Source organism: Papaver somniferum, unplaced genomic scaffold, assembly GCF_003573695.1.
Source record: "Papaver somniferum cultivar HN1 unplaced genomic scaffold, ASM357369v1 unplaced-scaffold_131, whole genome shotgun sequence".
NCBI classification, from domain to species: domain Eukaryota; kingdom Viridiplantae; phylum Streptophyta; class Magnoliopsida; order Ranunculales; family Papaveraceae; genus Papaver; species Papaver somniferum.
The window spans coordinates 80,317-91,745 of record NW_020622270.1 but is presented as its reverse complement, the minus strand read 5'-3'; positions in this window follow the sequence as shown (position 1 = coordinate 91,745).

The following is an 11,429-nucleotide window of genomic DNA, read 5'->3' as shown; positions in this document are numbered from 1 at the left end:
GAGCTTTAGAGTTCACGGTGTTCATCGATTGAAGACGGAGAACTACTAAAGGGATCTTGTGGAACTTCATCAACAAAAGGTATGTGGATACTTGAACTCATCTTTCACTCAGAAGTCTATTTCTATTCTATTTCATATTGAGACAAAAGTTGTATAGCTATATAGACTTTATATTATACACATTTGATATTTCGAGCTGAGTTTAACTCGCTTACATATTTCTTGAAATATGTGTTAGTTAGCTGATAGACGCATTTATGTGTCTATTTTGTTCTCAATTTTCTTTATTGTTAGACTCGATTAAGTACTTATTGTGTTATTTTGTGTTCTTGTAGATGTTTTTAGAGAAATAATCTCTTGCGGCGATATTGGCTCAAAAAGTGGTGTTTTATACCCCAGGATAGAGTACTAAAGGCACCCCATAAATGCACCGGAAGTGTCCCAGAAATGTGCCCGAGGAATCCAGAAAAATTACTATTTCCACCCCAATTGCTAAAGGGACCCCAGGGATGGATTAGGGGGAGGTCACTTTCTTCCCAGAATTTGAAAATAATATTTGGCGGGAAAATTTCTTCATGTACTGGCAGATTTGCCAATCGATTTTTGAAGGTGTTTTAAGGTGATTACATCGCTGAAACTTAATGGGTATATGTGATATGTATATAAGAAGATATTTTGGTGGTTGGGATCTATCAAATTTGGCCAGATAATCGATTCTCGATTAAAACAGGAAAGAAGAGATATCGGTTAAACTTGGAAAGAAAATTACGTGAAGATGCTGCATGGGTTGTGGAAATTAAGTGCAGATATTCTCCTAGGTTGCGTATCAACATATTGTGGAAATTTTCAAGACAATTAACGCATGCATAGAAAGAAAATAGGAAATTATTCCCAAGAATAATTTTCCTTTACTGTGAAGATTTTGAGGAATTAATGGAGAGATTTGATGCGCCTAAATGTATAAATAGTAGCTACATGAGTCCTGGAAGGGTTGTCGAGAGTTTGGGGTCGAGAGGAGAGCTCAGGAGGCGTGAATCAAGAGTTTTCAGAACTCTGTTGCTGCTGCTCCTGCTGCTCGTGAAGAACAGGGAAACAACGACGGTTTATTCATCCGTCGTAATAGTTTCTTCAACTGGATTGCAACGTTTATGTTCATTGTAACAGTTTCTTCATCCTCGTTTGCAACATTTATCTTCAGATTTGTAACGATTATCTTCAGCATAACAGCTGAGTCTTGAAACAGTCGGTCTGTAACGCATATGCGCTGTTGCAGATTTCCTGTTTCATTGTTTTCTCTTCTTGTAAATACGAATTGAGCTTAATAAAATATTTTGAGAGGTATTTCACCATGATGAGCTAAACCCAACATTGGGACAACGGAGGAGGCGATTTTCATCAGCCTGGTAAATTTAATTTATTCTTTTTATGACTTTTGCATTGATTTAAAATTGAAAAAATGATTTTGATTAATTAGTTATCATTTTATTTGATGCGGCATGCTTGCTTAAATGTTTGATGTCACATGCTTACGATTTATAACTAATATTCTGAGAATCTATATTGGCAAAATAAGAGTCCGTACATTTTATGTTTTGAGCGATAATTGTTAAGGATAAATAAAATGTACCATATGCATGAGAATTAGCCAAGTCCTTAGTCCCAGTAACTCTCTACCAATTTGTCAATATATTTGTATATATATATATTTTCTAAAAAAATTATCCTTCACAAGTTCGAGAGTTTGAACCTCATTACTACAACCCCACGAAAAATCTTTAATCATTTTGGCGCCGTCGACGCGGATTTGTGCTGAGGTAGAATTTTTAGGTTTTTATTATTTTATTTGTTCCTTTTTACGTTTCTTTTTTTTGTCTTTGATTTACAGGTTCGAAGTGGAATACTAAGGACTTGGGAACAAAAAGCTTAAAGCTAAAAGCTAAAAGCTAAAGGAGAAGAAAAAAAAAGACATAATTCTTTTTTAGGATTTAATTTTTATTATTATTTATTTTTTGTATATAGCTTTTATTTATTTTTTTTAGAATTTATAAATAGGCTTTATTTTTCATAATTTTTGTATTTTTTTGGACTTTTTATTTGGACTTTATTCTGGACAATTAGACTTTATTCTTTTTTTAACCCTACGGAAGGGTATTATTAAAAAAAAAAAATATTTATATAAACTGTGTGCAGGGAAGGACGACGATTACTATATCGTCTCGTCCCCTCGGGTTCGTACATGACATCGGAGTCGTGGCCCGAGTCGACTTCAATGGTTCATCCCCCGTATGGTACGGGAGGTAAGTCCATCGAAAAACTCGCGAATCTCCTGTAAGCGAGTTACTGTATTCCTTAAGGTGATTCATTGATTGAGGACGAATTTGGACTGTTTTAAATTCCTAGTAAAGGGCAAGGCCTGGCCAATACAAGATAAGGGTTCGGATTTCATCACCGCTCCCTTCTTACCCGCCTTAGGCAAACGAAACCAAACGCGAACCTAAGCTTTAAAATTTGGAATAGAACGAGACCGATAGGGTAACGAGCTTAATATGAAACTCGTTCGAAAAATATTGGTTGCTCTTTAAGAACACCTCAAAGTTCATGATGGTTTCTGTGAGTTGAATGCGTGACTGCGCCGCCTTGTGATAGCGGTGAGGCCTTGGGTATCAAAGCTCCACTGAGCTTCCCTCGCCTCGATTCAACTTACATTAGCTCGGATTGATTCCAGAGGGGTGTGCTCAAATTGTAACGAATTCCTTTTCGAAGGAATAGAAGCTGGTCTAGAAAACAATCTAAGTGGAGCCATCATGCTTTTTGTTTGCTAGATTCTATAGGTTTGATTTGGTTGAGTCATCCTTGTTTGTGATTGTGTAATTTCCTTTGCAATTAAGAATGTCGAACTGGTATGATAGAAGCCAATACAATGAGTATCGACCTGAATTTGAATATGGACATCATCTTTTTTATGACCATGTTGGGAATAGTGGTTGGGAACGCCATCCTTTGGAAGGATATGGGTCATACCCTGGTGAGCCCAATTACTATCCACACATGCATCAGTCTTACGAGAAAGAAGATTATAGTACTAGTTCTTCGTCTCTAGAGGATACAATCAAACTATTGAAAACTAGTCCCTATTATGATCCTTCTGTACCTGTTCTTCCTCTAGAAGAGTCTCTCAAACAATTAACTGAGAATAGAAATAGGTTTGTGTTAGAAATGAATAAACAAAATGCACCCATGAGTGAACCTTCTATACACGATACCATAAGGAATTCATGTGAGTCGGCCCAAAATCTTTTGTTAGAGACCCAGAATAGAACTTCTCTAAAAGATCTAAATTTCCAAAATAGTGTTTCCAATTTTACCCTTGATGTAAATAGTGAATATTTGCCTAATTTAGAGGACGAGGTTAGAATAAAAGACACTACTTATTTAGATAAGGTTCAATCATCTTCGTACTATGATGATGAGGATAGCAGTAATGAAGAATCTGAAATATGTAGGCATAGTGATCAGGAGTCTAGTAATCCAATTGAGCTGTATAGTGATTATATTATTTCTAGTTCAAATCCAAATAATTTTTATGATTATTCACATATTTAAAAGGACGAGGATTTTATTAGGGATACCACCGTTTTAGACGATGTAGATTTTCCTTTTGATTACGAAGACGATAGTGGTTTAGAGGAACGAGTTCATTTGTTTAGAGTCTAACGACTTAGAAGCAATAGTCTTGGAAGAAGAAGATAGACCCGTAGAGATGAGTAAAGATGCACTACCTGATAATAACTTAGAAGAATCTCTTGAATATTTTAAGGACTCTGAAGATACGGAAATTCAAGAAATAATTAGAGGTCTATCTAGAGACACTGAAAACTCTAAGTTTGGGGGTGATTATCACTTCCCTAGTGCCTTACCTTTAACTCTCAGAAAGTACCTACACTTAGGACTTGATATCTGTGCCTCGACCATTTTACAAGATTACCTTCATACTCGTTTTCCCGAGCCTAATGATGTCCATGAAGGAGTTCAGTCGTTAGAAACCCATCCTCTGGTTGATGTGGTTTTCCCAGGCTATGATCCCCAGATTGACTTTGTTTTCCCACCAAATAGTTTTCTTCCAACTGTGGGAACGTTTATATTCCAAATGTGTCGAATATTAAGTTGTGAGACTAGACCTAAATGCCTTAGGAAATTAGAATCGACACATTTGCTTAAGAATGACCACTACTCTCACTGTGGTCAATTATGTAAGTCAAACCTGATTGACTTAGAGGATCCTCAGTTATTTAGGTTATTATTATTTTGTGATTCTAAGTTCTTATTTGAGTTTTTCCAGACTCTAGGACCTAATAATTTGGATCCAACCTATGAAGAAACGCAGCCAATGAAAATATTCTATTTAGACCCTTTCATAGAACCTGAACCTGAACGACAATTAGCGATAGTTATCAGGAAACTAGGTAAGGGCATGCTAGTGTTGTTCATTTCGTTGGATCACTGCAGTTTCCTTTTGTCAGCTCTTTTTGGTTTTAAAGACCCACAGTTATTCCGGCTACTGTTATACGGTTCGAGTTGACTAAACCTTTCCTACGTCTGGCTGAAGACTTTAAACTTAGCACTTCTTGGGAGGTAACCCAATATTTTTGCGACACGGTAATATATTTCCTTATCTCTTTTGCTTCAAATGGTAACAGTTTCTCCTTGTTCATGCTTTTAATTTCATCTTTAGAACATTGAGGACAATGTTAGATTTAAGTTTGGGGGTATCGGAGAAACTTTTTAGTTGCAGTATGAATAAATAAACTCCAGAGCCTAGAAATTTATGCGTATTTAAGATGGAACTAACCAATCTAAGTGGATGGAAGCATTTTGGTTATAGGAGTTGAGGAACCAATCTGACTAGATGGAAACATCTATAGAGTCTATTCATAAAAGCACAGAGCTCGGGTGTTAGAAATAACATGATAGTTTCGCCATATCTCGTCGAGTCCTTTTCACTTTCTATTTTCAGTTTTCTTTTATTTCAAGTGATTTGGTGGGGCACACGATTCAAGTTGTTACCACTGCTAGGGTGAATTAGAGTGACTGAGTTACCAAAATAAAAAAAAAAGATCTGACCAGTTAGACCTATCGGAATAAGTATTAACACTTGGATAGCAATATGCGTGTGTTCTCCCTGTTTCCGTCGCCTAAGCAAGCGTGGAATGCAGGACCCGTGGGAACTATCGTGTAATCTGCTGACAAGAAGCATGCGCTTGGATCAAAAAGATTTATTCATGCCGTTAAGTTAAAAAAAAATGGTTATTGTTATGTGTAGTCAACTGCTGGTTCCCTTGTATTTTCCAGTTTGTTGATCTAGATTTAAGTTATTGACCACTGGTTCCCTTGTATATGCCAGTGTGTTAATATTAGTCAGACCGGTATCTCAGTCATTTAGGTTAGGTTCATCTTGGCAGAGGCCTTCAGACAGATATGGGAAACACCGTTCACTTTTCAACCATCTACATTTTTCTTTTTCCATCTTCTTAATCTTTTCATGTGATTAGTCTGACTCCGAGTATGATGTCCATCCTGAAACTATCTTAGTAGAGCTCTGTCACTTATATGAATTTTCGTATGCTTGAGTGCAAACTCGTTACATCAATTGGAATTTCGCATCAGGGTTCTTCCTCTTAGAGTCAATAATTGTATGCCAACCAAGGAGGTTCTTTAGTGCTTTCCAAGGTTCTGCGTAGATAGCTAGGGTCTGGAGTATTGGTTTTGTGGGTACACTATGGTAAACCCTCCGGAGACAACACTCCGCCACTAGGGCCACCTAGGGGTTCAAATGATTTTCCTTTCTAGAATAAATTTGCTCGAGGACTAGCAAATAATAAGTTTGGGGGTATAAGCTTTCGCTTTAACCAAGTTCATCTTTATTCTTGACGAAAGTCAAAAGATGATCATGTGAAAATCACCTGGTAACATCTTACATGATTTTTGTGAGACAGTCATTTGATATAGACTCGTAATGTTTCGTATTGATCTATTGATCATTTTAAAATTGCTTTGAAGCTAATAGTTTGTGTGAGACAGTTATTCCCGTCTTCCAAGAATATTTCAATGATTAATATGGAGTTTGAAACGACTAACCAGTGATTAGATATAGCACAATATGCGTACTTGTATGCTAACCGTTGCAAGTTATTCAAAGTCCGAGAACCATAGTATGCATACCCGTATGTGTACTAGTTTGATAGTTGAAATCCGGGAACTTAGTATGCATACCCGTATGCGTACCGGCTTAACAGTTCAATTCCGGGAATTCAACTGAGTTTGGTTATGTACGACAGTATGCGTACCCGTTCACATACTGCCGAACCCAGCCCAAGTCCGGAACTCTAAGTATGCGTACCCGTTTGCATACTTGAGTTGGTTAAGTTCTAAAATCCGTTTGTTCATGAACAAATATATTTATATATTAAGGAATGGAATCTTTTGAAAACCGTGGCTATAATGTTCATGAATTGATCCAAGCGAATCAAAATCAATTTTGCTTCAATTGTGTCTTGTATACTTCTATGAGAATATAAACAATTGAACAACTACGCACATAACTAGTTTTATTTGAGTCATTTGAACTAGTTGTGATTAAGATGAACAAGGTTGATATGAAAGTGTTCATATGGCTAACTTCGGTTAACTATTGTTGAGCCAACCATGTGCTTACGTTTGGTACGGTTACTCATACGTAAATGAAGTCACATTTCATTCGTGTATAACAAGCTAAGTTCGATCTAACGGTTGAAATATATTAGCTTGACTTTAATCAGATTTTCATCTAACGGTGAATATTGAATGCTTTGTTACCAAGGAAGCATTGATTGCAAAAACCTTGGTTTAAAGACTATATAAGGGATAACTCTAGCAACTGGGAAACTTAATCCCCACACCTCCTGTGTGATACTAGTTGCGACTAGAGTCGATTATCCTATAACCTAGGTTTTCCTAAAACCATTATAGGTTAACGACTTAAAGACTTCATTGGGAATCTGAAGCCAGACCCAACTATTTTCTATGTAGTTGCGTGTTCTAATCTTACTTTGTTCTATCGTGTTGAGTACTATCTTCTCTAAGATTTGCTCGAGATCAAATCTCCGATAGGTAAGATAAAAAGTAGTCACAAACATCTTCGTCTCATCGTTTGTGATTCCACAATATCTTGTTTTGCTTCGATATGATTAAGATTATTGTGAGGTGATTGATATTACTAGGCTGTTCTTCGGGAATATAAGACCGGTGTATCAATTGGTTCATGTTCACCTTGATTTATCAAAAGACGGAACAAAAATTCGTAGGTATTTCCGTGGGAGACATATTTATCTATTCAATAGACTTTTCTGTGTGAGACAGACTTGTTTATCAAGTCTTTGACTTTGGGCCGTAGAAACTCTTAGATGTGGGTGAGATCAACTAAGGGAATCAAGTGCACAAAATTTGGCGTGGTTCAAGAGGCGTAAGGAACGCGACTGTACCTTAATCATTGTGAGATTGGTTAGGGATCAATTACATTCGAGTCTGAAGTTAACTTGTAGTAGGCTAGAGTCTGTAGCGGCTTAATACAGTGTGGTGTTCAAATTTGGACTAGGTCCCGGGGTTTTTCTGCATTTTAAGTTTCCTCGTTAACAAAATTTCTGGTGTCTGTGTTATTTCTTTTCCACATTATATTTTTATATAATTGAAATATCACAGGTTGTGTGTATTTCAATCAATTGGTGAATCCAACCTTTGGTTGTTGATTGAAATTGATTAACGCTTGGATATTGGTCTTTGGTACCATCCAAGCTATTTCTCATATTAATCCGGCTCACATAGTTCTATATGTTCGATTGCAGATTGATTTGAAAAATTAAGATATAACTCTTGTATGTATTTTCCTTGATAGAGTCTGACTGTCTAGTTGATTCTCTTGGAAATATATTGGAGTTAGTCCATACAGATTTCCTAAACGAAATAGTCGGTGTGGTTGTTAGGCCCCCGGTTTTCCAATTGGTATCAGATCAGGCAAACACTATAAACCTAATAAGTTGTGTTTGGCTGATCCCTAAAGTCTGTCCTTATGGGAAATTACTTTGGGAAACTTGTTCTGGGCATCTGTAACGCATGCTAGAATTCCTTAAAGATTGTTTAGATCTTATTATCTGCAAGACCTCTGGTCTCTCAAGATAATCTCATGCCATCTAAGACATTGTAAAACTTAAATGATTAAATACAGTCTAAAGGAAAAAATAAAAGTCCTTCTAAGAAAAATTGTTTGAAAAAACGTGGTCAAAGCTCAAGGATATGGAACCTCACTAGATTATTTCTTGATATCTTTGAGTAATATTATCATGATGGATCAATTGACAAGGATCTATTTAAAGCTTTTGAAGACGTCTTTAAATTCTTAGAGAGACTTAATTCGATTGAGGAGCAGAATCGTTCTGATAAAAGTCTGTACCTGTCAAATCATGTATTCATGATGTATGAACTAAGATTGCTACCAACTCATGTGGAATTGATAAAAAGATTTCTGATGAGTTTGGCGTAGGTTCCAATTGTCGGAAAACGTCTTTCCTTGGTCATAACAAAAAGGAGTTAAAAAGTTCCATTAACCCTGCGTATCATCATTACTATGATTATACCTATGGTACTTTTCACAAATATCAACCGGAGATGTTGCATGAGGTTCTCCCTGCATATGTAGCCTCTTGGTAATAAGCTTGGCTCTACCCCATTTGTATATAACTTGAAATGGGGAAAGTAACGGTTTGATTAAGTTTGTGTTTGAGTTAATTTACTTTTAATTTTGTTCTGAAAAAAACTCCTTGACAGATTTTTTCACTATATGTCTATCCGAGGTTAAATAAAGTGATGTTGTTTTTCTACTATCCTTTTTCTGCACTATGTTGATTTTTCTTCACAGTGTGCGAACTTTGGTTGGTGAAAGGTTTTTTAAAATCCTAATTTCCTTCTAGGGGTCGCGGTACATGAACGGGTCCAAGCCCATCAATGGGTATATAAGAGCTGTGGTACGCGTACCCTTCTTCCCTTGTCCGCGTACGTGAACTAATCTCTTCTAGGGTTCACGTTTTCATCTCCATTAAAATTTGTTCTTGGAGGTCCAATGGAGGAAAAGGGTTGTTTTTATCCTCAAGAAGTTTTTCAAGTAAGTTTCTTCCTTCTTTTTGATCTAATTTTTTAGATCCCATGGGAAATTTCAAGGTTTCAAAGAAGGTTTCAAAAAACTTGGATTCATCCTCTTCTAACATGATCTTACTTAAAAATCAAGATTCTATATTAGAATTAGATTTTTAAATGATTCTAGTAGTAAGATATTTGAAAGGATTTCTTCTAGTGGTTTCATTCTAGAAAAGAAATTGGATATGGTTAGTGGTCATAAAGAAGATTTGGTTTGTTTTGAGAAATTTAATCTTGGAAACATCTTTAATGGTATTGGTGAAGGTTTTGACACTCTAACAAGAATCTTCTATGCTAACATCCATGATGTTGATCTTGATGACATGGAATTGAAGACCATGATAAATAGAAAAAGGATTATTGTTAATAGAGAGTTGATTTCAAGGATTACCAAAATTCCTTAAGGTAATTTTCTCCTTTCTAGGCCAAGGGAAGAAAGACCATCTTACGAAACCATTTCTAATGGTCTTTGTTGCAAGAGTGTTGATTGGATTGAAGGGAAATTTCCTACTAATTTTCTTAGTCTGGACTTGATGTCTTTCATAAAATTTAGTATTTCTAATCTTTGTACCTCCATAATTGAGAACTCTCGGTGGAGTCGTGAGTTTGCGGAGTTACTCTATTTCCTTGAATTGGGTTCTCGAAGTCTTGATATTTGTGGATTCAACAAGAAGAAATACCAAATTTGATGAAAGACATCAAGTCCAGACTAAGATAATTAGTAGGAAATTTCCCTTCAATCCAATAAGAAGTTAGGCTTTGCTTGCTTAATTGAGCAACATTTTCAAGCATTTTCTATTGCTCCTATTGGAAATCCCATTGGGACTCCTAAACTTGTTCGTCCTTGTACTTTTAAACGTATGAATGAGAATGCTTGCAAAAGACAAAGATGTGATTCCCTTGACGGTTCTTTTGATCCTACCACCTTGAGTCTTCTTCATCAAATACACAAGGGTGTGTGTGAGATCAATTCGAAGTTAAATTGTGTGCAAGAACAATTACGTGTAATGGCCACTAAGTTTCCCGAAATCAAGGAAGATATGGATATTGTTCAAGCCTCTTGGATGGTTTCCGATGATGAAGATGAAGATTAAATTCCTTATCTCTTGTTGTTTTTATTTTGTCTAGGAAACTTCTTATGACAATTCATTCTTGTGTTTTAAGAAGGATAACTAGGGTTTGGAATAGCCTATATTGTGATTACATATTGCTATATTGCCAACGTTTTTCATCTTGCAATATTTTTAGATTTATTTATTTAAATTCTAAAGTATATTTGGAAGATGATTTTGCAGTATTAATCTTTATTGATTTTATATATTGCAAATTATGTTACGGGATATGTGTGTGTTTGCGTCCGTGAACTATGATTGGCCCATATATGTCAAAAGTTAAGTCTATTGTGTCATTATGCAAATTGTGATGGAAAATAGAATTAACTTTTGATGTCAAAGATCAAGTCTATTGTGTCATTATGCAAATATTGATGAAATATAGAATGAATCTTTGAATATTCCGGAGTATTGATGTTTCCGTGATCCACTTGTATGTGAAAGTATTGTATGGCTCCATAAGTTCTCTTATGTTGAGCATTTCCGATTAAATTAATCATGTGTTTCCTTGTGGTTAATTCAATTGAGATTTTTGGATACAAATTCATATTCTTATGTGATTTGTTAAATGTCCAAAAAAATCCTTCTTTTCTTGTAAAAGCAAGGTCCGTCTTGTCTTTCGGGAATGACATTTTATGGGGGAGAGTTCTTAATTGAACTTGTGCTTAATTGCCAAATCTTTATGGGGAGTGCGGTTGTGGAATATTGTAGAGGTTATCTTGTATCTTTATAAACTTCTTTATGAATACATTAAGTTTCGACTATGTGAAATCATCGAAAAAAGTTGATATGTTCTCTTTTAGTCATGAAGTATCTCAATGAGAATTTTCATTATGATCCCACTAGTTTTCGTACCTTTGCCAATTTATATTGACAAAAGGGGGAGAATTATTGTGTAATTCACACTATAAATACATATGGTTTAGGGATCATTATGTAAGGGGGAGTGGTTTTCATTGTGATATGAAGTATTGACTAAGGGGGAGTGATACATATCACCATAGTATTATTGTCAAAGTTGTGATACAATTGAACTTTGATGTTGTGTAATAATACTATGACATTGTATAACACTAATTGAGAACAATAGGTTTC